Source organism: Panthera pardus, unplaced genomic scaffold, assembly GCF_024362965.1.
Source record: "Panthera pardus isolate Hobbes unplaced genomic scaffold, ASM2436296v1 HiC_scaffold_17, whole genome shotgun sequence".
NCBI lineage: Eukaryota > Metazoa > Chordata > Mammalia > Carnivora > Felidae > Panthera > Panthera pardus.
Genome location: NW_026526732.1, coordinates 150431805 through 150448234, shown reverse-complemented (window position 1 = coordinate 150448234; position 16430 = coordinate 150431805). Strand labels below are relative to the sequence as shown.

Here is a 16430-nt window from a genome sequence, read left to right as displayed (position 1 = left end):
CTTTTTTTCCCCACTGAGTCTATATAACACAACCCTGTTCATGTGCCCATCTATATGTACATTTTGTACAACTAACTGTGTGCATGCATTTCAACACTTCCCATAGGTCTGTTAGCAGGTCTACAGGGCAGCAGGGCAGTGGAGCCGGAACTGTATTCACCTCTAAGCCACTAACTGCCCAAAAGGCAGATAGATTAAGAGGCCTGATGGGGGTGGAGAGACGTGCTTTAGAACAGAAGGGGGCCCCTCCCCAGCCATCTCCCCCACCCCCAGGACAGAGCCATCACAGCACCTTTGTCATGCATCTATCTGCTGTCTGCCAAGAAGACAGCCTCCTGGAGGAGGGGGAGGGGCAGTCCTGAGACTTGGCTGAAATCCCCAACACCAGTGTTTCTCAGCTCACCACTCTCTAGAAACCTCCCTCCCCTTGCGAGTTCAGAGAGTCCCTGCTGCCCGTCTTCCCAGTGACTCCTCAAACACCTTCCCAATTTTCCCACTCAACACCACCCTCTTGTTTTTTAGATTACAAATTGTAGCTGCTCTAGGTGGTGTCTCTGGCCTGGGCAAGAGACTCATTCCAGAGAGAGAACCAGAAGAGGAGCGGGTGCTGGGATCCCTGTTGGCCTGTGGTGGTACCTCTGCTGCAGGTCAGCCCTGTGCTTGCCTGGAGTCTGAGTCAGAACCTTAATGGCAAGTTAAGTTTGTCTGGAGTCCTAGCCAGCCCCTCCTGGGGTTCTCAGGGCTGACCCAGGCTGAGACATGTTGCCCTCCCCTTCTCCACCCTCCTGTTCATCCTGAAGGGTAGGGGGCTGCCCTTCTGCCAGCCAGCATCTGCAGGGCAGCCCAGGGTTGTTGACCTGGAGGAGACAGGAAGCGAGGTTGAGTCATCAGACCAGGCTTGACTTTCCTGGATCTTAGAGAGTCACTAAAAAACTTAAAGTTCCAAAAATCAGTTCAGGACTAGGCTCACAAACTCTCCACATACACCTTTATTATAGTGCAATGTCAAGGCCCTGCACAGAGAAAAATACAAGTATCTGGTTTCAGGGCACCACTGGAGACTCAGGAAGGGCAGTTGAGGTCCAGCACTCCTCAGGCGTGGCTGGCTGTGTAGCTGCAAAGAGGTGTCAGCCTAACCATCCCCTTGCTGGGGCATGGGGGTGCTGTTTGGGGAAAAAACAGCGGAAAGGCTCAGATGGAGACCAATGGAAACTTGCTCTACACCAGCATGGCAAACCACTTATTTTGATATCAGGGTTCTGTCAATCTGTAGGCAGAAGAAAGCAAGGAGGCCTGGGGAGAGGAGGGTTCAGGCTTTGCCCACTCTGAGAGATTATCTCCCTAATCTCAATGTATACATATTCCACTCCTGGCTGTAAACCACCACCTGCCCTTCTCACAGTGATCCTCCAATCTCTCCCCAGGTGTGCAAACTGATGTCTTCTTTTCCCCAGTCCGACACTTACCTCAAATAGAGGAGCCTGTTTGCTGGTTGTAGTCTGTGGGAAAAGTGGGAGGGGTGGGAGCCTGGGAGAAGTAGTCAGGAGTAAACTACATGTCTGTAGAGCAGGGTTCTTGGCCCTGGCTCTGACTCCCCAGCCAATGGCACCTCCTCCATCCATGCCTCAGTTTCCTCACCTAATAAAGAGGAATTGGACTAAATGAACTCTACGTTTCCTTCCAGCCAGAACATAAAATTGCTGCCCCACTCCCATACACCCTCCTATCCATCTTTATCACTTCTTTGCCATGGGAATATAGATTTGTCTCTGTGCACTTGTGAAGAGAAATTGGGGTTGGAGGAGTAGGAGAGGAGGAACTCAGTGAGTTGCCAGCTGGCAACTGGCCTTTCTGCACCCCATCTCCCACCTCCAAGCAGCCTTCCTGGGAGATCTGGCAGGTATTCCCATCAAGTCTGATCGAGTTATGTAGGAGGATTTTGACAGGCCAATTTGGACTTGGTTTTCAGTGCTTGGGAGGTTACAAGAAACATGCTTCAGGAGGCAAAACTTCTCATGGAAAACAGAGCTGCGTGTGTGTGTGTGTGTGTGTGTGTGTGTGTGTGTGCGCGCGCGCGCGCACGCTTGTGTGTATACTAGGAAGGAGACACCCAAGCCCAAAGTTAGAGAGGAAACAAAAATCCTAACCTACTCCCTTCTCTTTCTCTTTTCATATACCTTCAGTTGCTCTCTTTAAATCCCTGCCTCAGCCTCCCAGTGAGAGGGATGTCAAAACATCCTTATGGTCACTCCCAGCTCTAATACTCTGAGCATACCTGCTACCCTTCTTCCACTTCTTCCAGAGAAAGGTGCACTGCAGCCCCCACAATGATCATCGTAGAAGGCAGGAGCCCACAGAAGATCCAGACTGTGTGTGTGTTGGGGACGGGAGCTTAGAACAAGGAGGCTCTGAAAGGTGAGGGCATGTGGGCCACTGACAGACCAGCTGAACCCTCCTCCACCTTTCCCTGGGCCTGCTCTCTGGGTCTCCTGCAGAGACCTAGCATTGGCTTGGTGATCCCCAAGACAGGAGAGCCTCTGCTCATGTCAAAGGGCATCTCAGTGGACTTCTGGCTCCAAGCAGTCCCATCCCCTGGGAACAGGTGGCTTGAGGTCCCAGAGATTCAGGGTTCAGAGGCAGCCTGTCCCTTGGCTAGGTTAGTTGGAGTACTGCTAGAGGACAGGAGCCAAGGGCCCCACATGTGCAATGAGCTCCTTTCCAGGGGCTTTACAGATAGTCACACACACTAGTGGGACAGGGAGCAGCAGTGGCAAAGGAGACCAAAAGACCTGGACCGGGGAACTTGCCACCTCTGGTCTTGCCAAAGTACTACACATCCTCGATGCCAGGTCATGCCCTGTCCTTCAGAACTTGAAGGCCAAGTGGAGAAAGGGTTCACCAAGTACATATGAGAGAAGGCAAGCAAAATGATCAGCAATAGAACTATGCTCAAAAGACACACAGGTAATGTGATGGAAGTAATGGTTATCTGAAAGGCCTGCTTTCCCACCCTTCCCCACAGTGCCCTCAGCACCCCCCATCCCCTAACACACTGATCAGTGCACACCTATCCCTCCTATCCTAGGCCAGGGCCTCACCCCAGCTGCCAGGTATTTCTGGAGTGAGTAGATGCAGCTCTGGGTCAGGAAGGATTTCTCTTCGGGTGCCTGGTTGAGCGTTCGACTCTTGATTTTGGCTCAGGTCACAATCACACAATTCATGAGTTCAAGCCCCACATCAGACCAATAGCACAAAGCCTGCTTGGAATTCCCTCTGTCTTTCTGTGTCTCTCTGTCTCTCAAAATAAATAAGCATTGGAAAAAAAAAAAAAAAAGGAAGGATTGCTCTTTTCCTTTCTCCCCATCTGCAATTCTGCTTTTTCTAGACTTGCTTTTGCTGGAGTGGAAAGACTCCAGTGTGCTGAGAAGGAAGTCCTGGCCAGTGTTCCCAGATGCTCTGGTTCCCTAACTCACAGACTACCATTGTCTGCAGGATGTGTGACTCAAATACCAAAGCTCCGAACTCCAAAGTTACAGGAGAGCCAAACAGTGGCTTTCTCCACCTCCAATCCCACCACTTCCCCAAATGCCTGAAATTCCCTTCTCCAGCTGATTAACCTTCACTCACTCTCAGAGACATATCTTCTCTCTCATGAATCCCAGCAAAGTCATGCTGCATTCCACCCTCTGTCTTTTGCAGCAAGTGGCTTCCTCCTGTGTTCCCAGCATGCATTGCTCATGCCACAGTAATGGTACTGACTACACGGAGTCCTCATTCATTATACACCTCACCACACTGAGGCTCCCTGAAGGCAGAAAACTTTGCACTGGGCCCAACACAGCATCTTGCTTAAATCTCAGATCTAAATGCTACTGCTCCTTATGATGCCCACGGCAAGTATAAATGAGCCACTCTAAGCAGCACTTTCCTCATCTGGGAATTAGAGATAATAATAGTCTTTACCTTAACAAGTAAGGATCCAATGAGAGAACTCATGCCAGTGTTCATGTAAAACCCATCAGTAAGAATTCAAGTACTAGTAGGTGCTACTGTAATGTTTATTATTGGTAATGCAAAATGAACAGCACTTGTAGACCCTCAGATATTCACTAGATAAAAAAAGAAAGAAAAGGAAAAGAAAAGAAAAAAAATACATAAGTTAGAAGTATACCTCACTTCAGACTCTGACCAGTCTCCAGGGTTCCTATGAACTGCTGGTGAGGGTAGGGAGGTGACTATGTCAGAAAAAGGCCAGTTATTTCCCAGATTCTGGATTTGGAGCAAGGGCAGGGATGTTATACTCATGTCCTACTTTTGCCAATACTCAGTGCCTAATATCCAGTCTTTCTGGCACCACTGGGTACATTATCGGGTTTGGAGTCAGGGATAAAATCCCTCAGAAGAAGGAGGAGATAATATTGGAATCTCAGAAAAGGTGCTGTATCTAGGATGTTCAGCATATTTATTCAGTGCCCAGACTTAACAAATAGTTGAACAGGGGTGCTTGGGTGGCTCAGTGGGTTGGGTGTCAGACTCTTGATCTCGGCTCAGGTCATGATCTCATGGCTGATGGTTCAAGCCGCATGTCAGGCTCTGTGCTGGCAGTGCAGAGTCAACTTGGAATTCTGTCTCTCCCTCATTCTCTCTGCCTTTCTCCTGCTCATGTTCTGTCTCTCAAAATAAATAAAAATTTAAAAAATTAAAAATTAAAAAAAATAGGGGGCACCCGGATAGCTCAGTCAGTTAAGCATCCAACTCTTGGTCTTGGCTCAGGTCATGGTCTCATGGTTTGTGAGTTTGAGCCCTGCATTGGGCTATGCGCTGACAGTACAGAGCCTGCTTTGGATTCTCTCTCTCTCCTGCTCTCTCTCTCCCTCTCTCTGCCCCTCCCCTGTTCATGCTCACTCTTTCTCTCAAAATAAATACATAAACTTTAAATAAATAAATAAATAAATAAATAAATAAATAAATAAAGTTGAACAATAATGAACGCATAGCTCCATATCTTTAGAACTGTATTGAGTCTTCCATCATAGCCACACCACCACCACACCACCCTCCTCACACCTCTCCACCACCTCACCCCTGCCCCAATCAATCACCTTGGCTCTAGTTGTTCTGCTTCATCATGCTCCTTAGAGTGATGACAAGGTGCTGACAAGGTGCTTAGAATGATGAGCTCTGGTGAGAATCAGCTTCTCCCAAGCCCCTGGACCCTGGCCTGGGACCCAGATGCCTGGGGTTCTGCCCACCTGCCCTCCTTGCAGCACCGTAAGAAAGACTGGTCATCCAAGTAACTTGAGAGTTCCTATGTGAACTACCCAGTGCTGAGCTGGGAAAGAGCAATGAAGTTCTATTGCACACAATACATCACTGAGGGAAAAGAAATGGTGGAAAGGGTTTATCTCTCAACAGACATCAGCATGAGATGGCCCCACAAGGTTCCTGTGAGGCTATATGACTATTTTTAGGGCACCGAAAGAGGGGGTAAAGGGAATGGGGAGTGAAGAGTGGGAAGGAAAACTGTTTCTCCACAGGATCTCATCCAAGCTCATTGCTTTAAATAGTAATGACTACGAATATCTAAATCCTTGTACTCCACATCATTATATCCAACCACCTGTTGGCCATCTTGGCTTAATGTCCTACATTGCCTCAAACTCAACACATTCAAACTGAGCATATTCTTAGCCTCCAGCATAAAACAGCCTGACTCTCATCCTATATTCCTGGCAGGTGGCATCACCATCTAATCTACCCACTTACTCAAGTCAGAGCTGGGTTGTAGTGTGGGAAATTACTTTGATGCCATGGTAGCTGGCTGGTGCAGTACTAAGAGGCTATCCCACAGGTCACAGAATAAAAAGGCTCACAGACCAAACTGAAATGCTTGACTCACATGGTTTATTGGATAAATGTAAAACACACAGCAAGGAGTAAGGGGAAAGTGATGGGGTAGGTTAATACATTTAGGATTGGGTACAAGTTGGGTGGAAGGATCGTACAGCCTGAATTCTAGGTTATTTGATGTGCATCTGTCCTGTCAAACTGAGTCCTCCTGAATATCAAGTGCTTCAGATTCATCATATATTTAGAGTATCATGAATACCATGATTGCCTGTTTGGGTCTTCCCTCCCTTTCTATCTCAATTCAGAGAAATATATTCTACTTACTTGTCAACATCTAACATGTCTCACAGATTACTAACTTACCCACATGCAACACTTCTTATAAGTTCTATTCATCCTATTTGTTTTCTTGTCTTCTATAGCAGAACTGGGTATTCCCAAACAATCAGCAAGTGTATTTTACTGTCTCACAGATTACTAACTTACTTACCCACATGCAACACTTCTTATAAGTTCTATTCATCCTATTTGTTTTCTTGTCTTCTATAGCAGAACTGGGTATTCCCAAACAATCAGCAAGTGTATTTTACGTGGGTACTTATCCTAGATTGCTGCCTCCCTCAACACCTCCTACTTTCAAACAATTACCAAACCTTGCCCATTTTTCACTTCCTATTTCTTTTTTTTTTTAATTTTTTTTTTAACATTTATTTATTTTTGAGACAGAGAGAGACAGAGCATGAATGGGGGAGGGGCAGAGAGAGAGGGAGACACAGAATCGGAAGCAGGCTCCAGGCTCTGAGCCATCAGTCCAGAGCCTGACGAGGGCTTGAACTCACGGACCGTGAGATCGTGACCTGAGCCGAAGTCGGATGCTCAACCGACTGAGCCACCCAGGCGCCCCTCACTTCCTATTTCTTGAATCTGGACATTCTTCTCTATTCCCATCAAACTGACCAACCCATAGTATGGCTTGTTTGGGTTATAGCCAGAGTCTTTCCAGTTGGTCTCCCTTCTCTAGGCTTCTCTCTCTCTCTCTCTCTCTCTCTCTCTCTCTCTCTCTCCAGTCTTAACCATTTAAAATCTGCCCTCCTGATACAATCAGTGATCTATCTGGAAACACATATCTTACTGCATACCACTCTTCTGCTCCTTCAAGGATTCCTTTTTGTCCTCAGGATGACTTCCAAGTTCCTTAGCAGGCTAAAACAGGGCCCCTCAAAGACTGACTTCTCTACCTTCATCTCCCACTACTCCCTGCCTTCATTTGACCAACTTGGAAGAGGAATATTTGAGCATCTCTGTACTCCTGCTGCTGTTCCATGTCCCAGAGTCTTCCTGGGACTATTGTCAAGGGAAGATTCATTTCTCCCTTCTGCTCCACCCACCAGCCACATTAAACCCTTACCCTGGCCTCAAACCATCTCCTATGCTGCTACAGCCCTTGGTTGCTAGAACCTAAGAATCACCTGGGCTCTCTGTTTTCCAGGCTTTTCCTCTCCAGAGTCTGTCTCAGGAGGTTTGGAGGAAGTCCAAGAATCTATTTTTAACAAGCACCTCATTGATAATTCTTATGAGATGTACTGTCTTGGACAAGGTTTTAACTCACCAAGCCTTACTTTCTTCATGTATAAAAATGAGGAAAGAGGGCGCCTGGGTGGCTCAGTTGGTTAAGCATCCGACTTCGGCTCAGGTCATGATCTCATGGTTTGTGAGTTCAAGCCCCGCGTCGGGCTCTGTGCTGACAGCTCAGAGCCCGGAGCCTGCTTTGGATTCTGTGTCTCGCTCTCTCTCTCTGCCCCTCCCCTGCTCACGCTCTGTCTCTCTCTGCCTCAAAAATAAATAAAACATTTAAAAAAAATAAAATAAAATAAAAATGAGGAAAGAATGCCTTAGAGGATTCCAGATAATTCTTCTACCCCCAAAAAAGCACCTAGCAGGGTATTTTAATACATTTAAAAAAAAATACATACAGCTTAGAGCACAGTGTGGGGCCCAATATGAGCCCAAACTCTCTAGCAACCCTGAGATCAAGAGTCGGATGCCCAACCCACTGAGCTACCCAGGTGTCCCTTAAAACATTTTTTTTTCTAATTTTTTTTTTTTTTTGGTGGGGGGGAGAGCACAAGTAGGGGAGGGACAGAAAGAGGGGAACAGAGGATCTGAAGCAGGCTCTGCGCTGACAGGCTGACTGATAGCAGTGAGCCTGATGTGGGGCTGAACTCACAAATCATGAGATCATGACCTGAGCCTAAATTAAGAGTCAGAGGCTCAACCAGCTGAGCCACCCAGGTGCCCCTCCTTAAAACATTCTTAATCAAATGTAGCTGCTGTTATCATTGCCTCCTTTTTCAGAAACATCTGCCTTTTGACTCACTTTCTTTTTCCAACAAGCTTCCAGAATGAATTGTCCTTCTCTACTTCTTTAGGCCCCACTCACTTTTAATACACAAAATGTCTTAATGGGTTATTTCTTCCCGATCAAAAAGTAACATCAACTATATCATGAAGAAAGTAATAGGCCCTCCAACACCCTTCCTCCCAAGATAACCACTGTTGTCACCTTGGTGAATGTTCTTCCAGGTTACTGTTCATGAATATAGTAACCTACTATATTTTTAAACAAACAAGCAAACAAAAATATGATTCTACTCTAAACTTTTCTCCACTTAGTAAATACATATCTCATTATATCTTGCTTTTGCCTCCACCTCAGCATGGTACAGCTGATGTCACCAGCCACTTCCTAATTGCTAAATCCACCAACTCTTTGCAGCCCTTATCTCAGATGCTCTCTCATCAGCCTGTGACCCTGGCTGGATTTCTCTTTCTCTGGTCACTTTCCTGCTTGGGAGTTGACTCCTCTCCTCAAGTCTCCATGACTGGCTACAGTGCCTGAGCAGTGACATCAGGTTTTCTGAATCACTTCCTCAAGCCCTACCCTCTGGGCATTTTTTGAGTATTGCCTGGAGAAACTCATTCACCTCTGGACTTCTCTTGCAGTTGCTACCATTTCTCCTCTAGCAGCTGCTTTTTCAATATAAATCTAATCATTTTACTGCCTTCCCTGAGATCCTTCAGCTTCCACCCTCTGGGGAGAGGCCTCCAACCTCCCCTCTTCAAAAACACAGTCAATTTCTTGCCCTGGCTCCTGTGGGGAAGTGGGAATTGCCTAGGATCTGTAATCAGAAAGACCTGGACTGACATTCCTCACAAACATACCAACAGTGTGAATTTACGAAATAACATAACTTCTAAGCTTGCGTCTCTCATCTGTAACCCAGGAAAGTAAGACCTAAAGGGATATGGCTGAGATTCAAGTTTATTAAGTACCCAGACAGCAATAGCAAGGGTGAGTGCTTTAACAATCCATGTGCTCTGATTGAGCCTGTACCCTCCCCCCACACCCTCTATTCCCATCCCCACCCCACCCCCCCATCTGGTTTTCAGATCTACCTGCGGTTCCTAGAACCCCACTCTGGCTGTGGAGTTGCCTGGAGTGCTCTTTCCCCTCTCTAGTTTGTCTTATATCCACAGTCAATGTCAGCCACCTCCTCTCAAGCCTTTCTGCACCTCCACAGGTAGAATTCACTCCTCTTTTGGGAAGCCTCAAGACCCTACACATTCTGCTGTAATAGCATTTATGTCTAATATTTCCTTGCACTAATCTGCTCAGTAGTTTTCAGCAGACTGACACATTTTAAGACCAGACCTTATTTCCCTTTGCAACTCTCTTCCCAAGCAGGAAGTAATCAGTAAGTGGGGGGTGCAAAAATCAGTTTGATATAAAATCCATTTTTTCTCTTCATGCTGTAGGACTAAGTGTAGGGGTTAAATTTAAGGTTCAGATGTGAGAGAGAGGATTCGGGGTAATCTATTTATGAGAAGCAACTGATTTCAGAGGAAATCCTACCCCCTATCCTCTCTCAGACTTGGCAACCTCCATCTCCCCAGCCTTCTCTGGCTGGGCTCCAGAAGGTGGTCACAAAGGGCTCCATAAAGGTCACAGTTTGGGGAAGGGTGTGGATGGGGTGAACTGAGCCCCCCACAACTCCTCCTCACAACTCAGCGCCCCAGTGAGGCACTGTCAGGCCCCCGGCTGTGGGAGTGAAACACTGGGCCTGTTTCTCAGTTTCGCAGTCTCTGGCTGCTGGGCTGGGCGTTAGAGCGACGGGCGGTCATTAGGCTTGGAAAGCCGAGCAAGGGCCGCACACCCTCAGCCTCCGCTCTCACTGGCCTGGCTTCCGGAACGAGCCACCCCGAGCAAACACAGTAGCAGGCCGAAGGGCGGCGCGCCACCGGGCCCAGGGGCGCGCATCTCCCCAAGTCTCTGGCGACCGCGGCCCGCGCAGCCAGGGCTCAGGGCCAGCGCACTTTACCTGCCCCAGGATCCCAACGGATCCAGAAGGCTCCCATTGGGCTGTAGCTGCTTGAGAGGCGGGACTTTCCCCTTTCCTTGTATCCCATTGGACTAAATCTAGTTAGAGGCGGGATCTCCACCTGCGAAGCACAAAATCCCGCCTCAGGTCCACCTCGATTTTGGAATTCTGGGTTTAGTCTCCCCTGTCACTGTGGGATTATGAGTTGTTTTTTTTTTTTTTTTTTTTTTTTTTTAATGTTCAGACTCCTCTTCACCAATTATTATTTTTTTTTATAAGATTTCCGTTTTTTTTTTTTTAATGTTTATTTATTTTTGAGACAGAGAGAGACAGAGCGTGAACAGGGGAGGGGCAGAGAGAGAGGGAGACACAGAATCCAAAACAGGCTCCAGGCTCTGAGCTGTCAGCACAGAGCCTGACGCGGGGCTCGAACTCACAGACCTCAAGATCATGAGGTGAGCCAAAGTCAGACGCTCAACTGACTGAGCCACCCAGGCGCCCCTCCTCTTCACCAATTAAATATCATGTTTTTAAAAATTCACTTTCATTTCTGATTTCCCAGTCTCGACCAGTCCCAACTTCCATTCTTAGTCACAGGATCATTTGCAGATGCAGCTTAAGGTTTTTGTTTTGTTTTTAAATTGTGGTAAAATACAAATAACATAAAAATCACCGTTTTAAGCATTTTTGTAAAAAAAAGTTTATTTATTATTTTTGAAATGGAGAGAGAGAGGGAAAGAGAATCCTGAGCAGGCTCCACACTGTCAACGCGGAGGAGCCTGACACAAAGCCTGAACTCACCAATCCTGAGATCATGACCTGAGCTGAAATCAAGAGTAGGAGGCTCAGCGGACTGAGCCACTCAGGAACCCCAAGCACTTTTTAAAAAGTTTATGTATTTATTTAATCTTTACACCCAAGGTGAGGCTTGAACTCATGATCCCAAGATCAAGAGTTACTGCTCTGAGTCAGCCAGGAGTCCTTCCATTTTAACTATCCTTAAGTATACATGAAGTACACTTAAGGTGGCATTACATATATTCACGTTGTTGCACAACCACGACCAAGAAGCTTTTGATATATAGAATATAAAGTTTAAATTACAAAAGTAGTGCATGCTTGCCGTTATACGTGAACAATCCAAAACTTTATGAAAGAAAAGTTAACAAATGCACTGTTTCCACTACCAGGAAGTAACCACATTAACAGCTATATATATACCTGTCCACAAGTTTCTCTCCTGGCCATACAAACAGATATCCACATACTTGAGGCTTTTACTTTGTGCTCTTACAAAGATAGGATAATACTACCCATGATAGTCATAAACTTACAGACATCTCTTTACATATATAGGTTAATCACCTTTTCAATAACAGTCCCCTTTCAGTCAGCCTCCCTTCCCCCACCAAGCATCCACTGATCTGACCACTATTCCCATACAGTAGTTTTGCCTGTTTAAAAACATAATACAAATACATTCATAGAGCATAGCCTTCTATGTGTCTGGCTTATTGGCATTTGGCATAGTATCTGTGTGATCTGTCCATGCTGTTGCGTGTTATCAGTAGTTCTTCATTTTTAAAAAAAATTTTTTTAATGTTTATTTATTTTTGAGACAGAAACAGAGCATGAACGGGGAGGGGCTGAGAGAGAGGGAGACACAGAATCCTAAGCAGGCTCCAGGCTCTGAGCTGTCAGCACAGAGCCCGACGCGGGGCTCAAACTCACAGACCTCAAGATCATGAGGTGAGCCAAAGTCAGACGCTCAACTGACTGAGCCACCCAGGTGCCCCATTATTTATTTACATTTTAGAGAGAGGGAGAGAGAGTGGGGAAGAGGTAGAGGGGGGAGAGGGGGGCGGAGAGAGAGAGCGAGCCTTAAGCAGATTCCATGCTCAGCAAGGAGTCTGTCTAGGAGCTTGGTTCCATCACCCTGGGATCCTGATCTGAGCCAAAATCAAGAGTCGATGCTCACTGAGCCACACATAGTTTATTAATATTTTTATTTTTAGCCATTCTAATGGGTGCATACTGGTTTCTCATTGTGGTTTTACTTTGCATTTTCCCCTGATGGACTATTGATGTTGAAACCTTTTTTCATATATGTATTGACCATTGACCATTGATGTATCTTCCTTTGTAAAATGCCTATTTAGGGGCGCCTGGGCGGTTCAGTTGGTTAAGCATACGACTTCAGCTCAGGTCATGATCTCATGGTTTGTGAGTTGGAGCCCTGCATCGGGCTCTGTGCCGACAGCTCAGAGTCTGGAGCCTGCTTTGGATTCCGTCTCTCTCTCTCTCTCTCTCTCTCTCTCTCTCTCTCTCTCTCTGCCCTGCTCATGCTCTGTCTCTGTCTCTCAAAAGTGAATAAACTTAAAAAAATAAATAAAATGCCTATTTAAGTCTTATTCATGTTTGATGTTGTTGCTTTTTTCTCCCCCCACTGTCAAATTATTGGAGTTCCTTATCCACATCCAAATCCTTTGTCACACACACATTCATTGCAAACATTCTAACAAAGAACTAAAAAAAAAATCTTTGGAAAGCAAAATCTACTAATTTTTCATACATTGTTGAGAATCACGGCCCAGATGGTGAAGTCTAGCCCCAGGAACTTCACATCCTTGTCTTTGTATTCAGAAGTCCACCAAAGTACTTAATTTCTTTGAGGGACCCAGGAACTGTTGGAGAAACAGTTTGCAAACTTTCAGCATGTATAAATGATTTCTGAAGATCTCTCTGAAGACTATGGAAAGAAGGAAATAAATGTTCATTTCTTTTCTTCTAAGCTTTGGACCCAAAGAAGCACGTTCAGAATCCAACCCTGCCTCCCCGTCCTCCACACCTTTCTGCACGCCCAGAGGTTGACACCTAAGGCCCTGTTTGCCCCTGTAATCCACACTTCCTCATCCTTCCTTCTTGGTTCTATACACTTCATTCTGGCTTTTGCTCACATTTCTCCAGGAAATCTGCTGCAGTCAAGGTCACGAACATACATACCCAGTTTGAATGGAGATGACTATGTATGTCATCATCTGTACTCTCAGGGGCTTTCACCACACTTGACAACTCTTTCCTTTTATTTATTTTGCTCAATTCTTTTGGAATTACTTCACAAATTTTATTATTTTATTATTATAAGAAAAGAATAGAGTCACCACTCTATAAAATTGTTTGTCAATTTTTAACATTTTTTATTATTTGTTATATGCAATATACATAGTAAATAATAGAAATATATGCAGACAGTCCTCATTTTGTATGGTTCTGATATGCATGGGGTTCTGTTAACACTGCCGAGGCAAGGACTAACTGTGGGGTGTGTGCATTGAACTTGGTGTTTTTACTAATAATTTTATTTTATTTCATTTTTTTAAAGTAAACTATGCCCAGTGTGGGGATCAAACTTAAAACTCTGAGATCAAGAGTTGCATGCTCTACCCACTGAGCTAGCCAGACACCCTTTTATCAGGACTTTTTAAAAGAATCCCTTATTTGGTATGCTTTGAGACTTTGTATAAATTTTTTCTCTCTGAATGTATCATTCTGTAGCTTGCCTTCTCAGTTAACATTATATTTGTTATAAATCCATGTTTATACAAAAGCGTTCATTTATTTTCATTGCTAGGTGGGATCCATGGTGTGAATATGCTATAATCTATCCCTTCTCTTCATTGACCTTTAGTTTCTTTCTATCATGAATGCTCTGGGGCATCTCTCTGTGGTCCTTTGTGTGAATTCCCCTAGGATATGTGTGTAAGAGTGGAATTACTGCACATCTCTACCACATGATGCCAAACTGTTATCTGAAATGATTGTATTATTTTTTACTCCCCCTGCCTCTCCTTAAGCTTCTGGGACATTATACAGTTCTAGTTTTCTTTCTGATTGCTCCTTCTCAGTCTCCTTTGCAGACTCCCTTTGCTTTAAATACTGGAGTGTTTAAGAACTGTATCTGGGCTGCTTGCTCTGTCTGCTTTTACTGTCTTCTTAATCACTCCAGTTTCATCCAGTTCCAGGATTTCAAATATCATCTATATAGAAATGGCTCCAAAATATGTCTATATATTTTCATAGTTAAAAAAAATAGCATACCAAAACAGGTACTCAAATATATTGAAGACAGAATTGCAAACTGGTCACATTTTTATGAATGGCAATATGGTAATTTCAGTCCAAATTAAAAAATGTATACACCCAGCAGTCCCACTTCTAGGAATGTGTCCAAAAATAAACTCGCATACCTGCAAGATGACTGTATTCAAAATTATATATTGCAGCATAGGTTTTAAAAACAAAACAAAAAAAAAAAACTAGGGGCACCTGGGTGGCTCAGTTGGTTAAGTGTCCAACTTGGTTTCAGCCTACGTCATGATCTCACAGTTCATGGGATTGAGCCCAGAGTTGGGCTCTGTGCTGACAGTGCAGAGCCTTCTTGCGATTCTCTCAATCCCTCTCTCTCTGTTCCTCTCCCATTCACACACACACACACACACACACACACTCTCTCTCTCTCTTAAAAATAAATAAAGAAATAAACTTAAAAAATATAAAATCTGGGCCTCCTGGGTGGCTCATTCAGTTGAGCATCAGGCTTTGGCTCAGGTCATGGTTTCACAGTTTGTGGTTCATGGGTTCAAGCCCCATGTTGGGCTCTGTGCTGACAACTCAGAGCCTGGAGCCTGCTTTTGGTTCTGTGTCTCCTTCTCTCTCTGTCCCTTTCCTGCTCTCTCTCTCTCTCTCAAAATTTCAAAATTAAACACACATTATATATATAAATAAAACCTTATAAACAATCTAAATATCTACCAGTAAGGAACTGGTTAAGAAGCATTGTGTATCCAGGGGCACCTGGATCGGTTAACTGTCTGACTCTTGATTTCTGCCCAGGTTACTATCTCAGGGTCATGGGATCAAGCTTTGCCTGGGGCTCAGTGTGGAGCCTGCTTAAGAGTCTCTCTCTCTCTCTCTCTCTCTCTCTCTCTCTCTCTCTCTCTTTCCACCTCAGTCCCTCCCCCTCTCCTACCTCAAGTGCCCTTCTAGCTCTCTCTTTCTCTCAAAATAAACATACATTTAAAAAAGAAGCACTGTGTATCTATACAATGGATTACCATTAAAAAATAAAAAGACATGGGCGCCTGGGTGGCTCAGTCAGTTAGGCGACCGACTTCGGCTGAGGTCACGATCTCGCGGTATGTGAGTTCGAGCCCCGCTTCTGGCTCTGTGCTGACTGCTCGGAGCCTGGAGCCTGTTTCGGATTCTGTGTCTCCCTCTCTCTCTGACCCTCCCCCATTCATGCTCTGTCTCTCTCTGTCTCAAAAATAAATAAATGTTTAAAAAAATAATAAAAAAAATAAATAAAAAGACAGAAAGTTTTTTTTAAATTTTTAATGTTTATTTATTTTTGACAGAGAGAGCACAAGCAGAGGAGGGGCAGAGAGAGAGAGAGAGAGACTGAGACACAGAAAATGAAGCAGGCTCCAGGCTCATAGCTTGACATGGGGCTTGAACTCAGGAGCTGTGAGATCATGACCTGAGCTGAAGTCAGACACAACCAACTGAGCCACCCAGGCGCCCCAGGAAGTTCTCAATACATCCTTATGGGATGGTCTCCTTGGTATATGGTTAAGGGTAAAAAAGCAAGGTGTGGAAAAGCATATGTCAAAATCTGTATGAAAAGGAAAATAATGTATATGTTAATTAATTAATTAATGTTTGTTTGCATAGGCATAAAATGTCTCTGGAAGAATATGCAAAGAACTAATATCACTGGTTGCCTGTCAGGAATGGGACAAGGCTGAGAGAGAGACTTCATATCTTTTACAAGATTCTGAAGTTTGAATCAAATCAAAACATAAAATGAAAACCAAAAAAACAAAAACAATATTTCCAAAAGAGACAAAACAAATGAAACCGAAAAACTTAAAATAGGGGAGCCTGGGTGGTTCAGTCAGTTAAGCATCTGACTTCATAAGCTCAGGTCATGATCTCATGGTTTTTGAGTTCAAGCCCCGCATCAGTCTCTCTGCTGTCAGCACGAAGTCCACTTCAGATCCTCTGTCCCCTTCTCTCTCTTTCCCTTCCCTGCTCAAGTGCTCTCTCTCAATAAATAAAAAATAAACATTAAAAAAAACCCTGAAAATAAAAAACTTTAAAAAAAATGAGAGGAATAATTCCTTTACCTTCATTAAGATAAAA

The 16430-nt window shown here is 44.7% G+C and overlaps 1 protein-coding gene across 1 annotated transcript in view; it reads right to left on the bottom strand.

Annotated features, from left to right (window-relative positions):
* LOC109249533 (class I histocompatibility antigen, Gogo-B*0101 alpha chain-like) overlaps positions 1–16430 on the bottom strand; it is a 283631-nt gene that overhangs the window by 188569 nt on the left and 78632 nt on the right. The gene's annotated exons all lie outside the window — the stretch shown is intronic.